This window comes from Mustelus asterias, unplaced genomic scaffold (assembly GCF_964213995.1).
Source record: "Mustelus asterias unplaced genomic scaffold, sMusAst1.hap1.1 HAP1_SCAFFOLD_152, whole genome shotgun sequence".
Taxonomy (NCBI): Eukaryota; Metazoa; Chordata; class Chondrichthyes; order Carcharhiniformes; family Triakidae; genus Mustelus; species Mustelus asterias.
In genome coordinates, this window is record NW_027590173.1 from 181424 (window position 1) to 182511 (window position 1088).

At 44.7% G+C, this 1088-nt stretch overlaps 1 non-coding gene across 1 annotated transcript; it reads left to right on the forward strand.

The window, feature by feature from the left end:
• Nucleotides 1-224: 224 nt before the first annotated feature.
• Nucleotides 225-296, forward strand: trnam-cau (transfer RNA methionine (anticodon CAU)). Its single transcript has one exon. It is a non-coding gene; the product is annotated as a tRNA-Met (tRNA).
• Nucleotides 297-1088: the final 792 nt, after the last annotated feature.

Sequence of the window (1088 nt, forward strand, 5' to 3'; positions counted from 1 at the left end):
CGTGTCTTGCCGGTTCCCAGCAGATTTGTCTATCGTTACATATGTCCAGACAGTCTCTCTTGCTGATTCTGTCAGCGCCATTCTCTGTTCATTGCGTTCTTTACGTGACGTCGTGGAACTGTGCAGCCAGACTGAACCTCCGGACACTGGGGCTGATGTTAAACAATGTAGAAGTGAATATTTGACTGGCTACTTTGATAGGCAGTAGAATGTTGGTATGCCGTAGCAGAGTGGCGCAGCGGGAGCGTGCTGGGCCCATAACCCAGAGGTCGATGGATCGAAACCATCCTCTGCTATTTCTATTCGCAACGATAACAAAACCACTTGACGACAATCGCGAAACTTTTCCAGTGTTTGAGTGGAGATTATTGACAGGGGCTTGCGTCAGTTCCCTTTTCTGTTCAGTGCTTCAAACTGCAGCAGATCACTTTGACAAGCACACAAGCTGTCAAGGCTGTGAACATCCACCAGTACATATTCGTGACCTTGGTGCAGGGCAGAATTTGTGGATAATGTGAATCTTGGAAGCATTGTGAACTGTGAGAAGGATAGTGTGAATTTCAAAGAGGAGATTGACAAATTGTCGGAATGAGTGGACATGTTGCCGATGAAATTCAAAGCAGAGAATTGTGAAGTGATTCATTCTCGTTGGAAGGTAATAGCGAAGCAATAAAAAGTATATGAAACAGCTGCAAATGAGGCGCAGGAGCAGACGTAGCTGGTTGTGTTTGTGCTTATGTTATTGGACAGGGTCAGGACAGGTGGAGAGATGGTTTAATAAAGCATATTGAATTCTATCCTTTATTGGTAGGGGCACAGAGTACAAGAGTAAGGAGGTTATGTTCAAATGGTGTAGAACACAAAACCATGCACAGCTGGCGTATGTCCAGTTCTGGGGCCACGATTTCGGAAGGATGTGAAGACATTGGAGAGAGCGCAGAAAAGGTTCACGAAAATGTTTGCAGAACTGAGGAACTTCACTAATGAGAAAGGTTTATAGACTTTGGAACTGTTTTCCTTGGGGAATTGAATGTTGAAAGGAGATTTGATAGAGGCATTAATTTTCCTGACACGTCTGGATAGAGTCG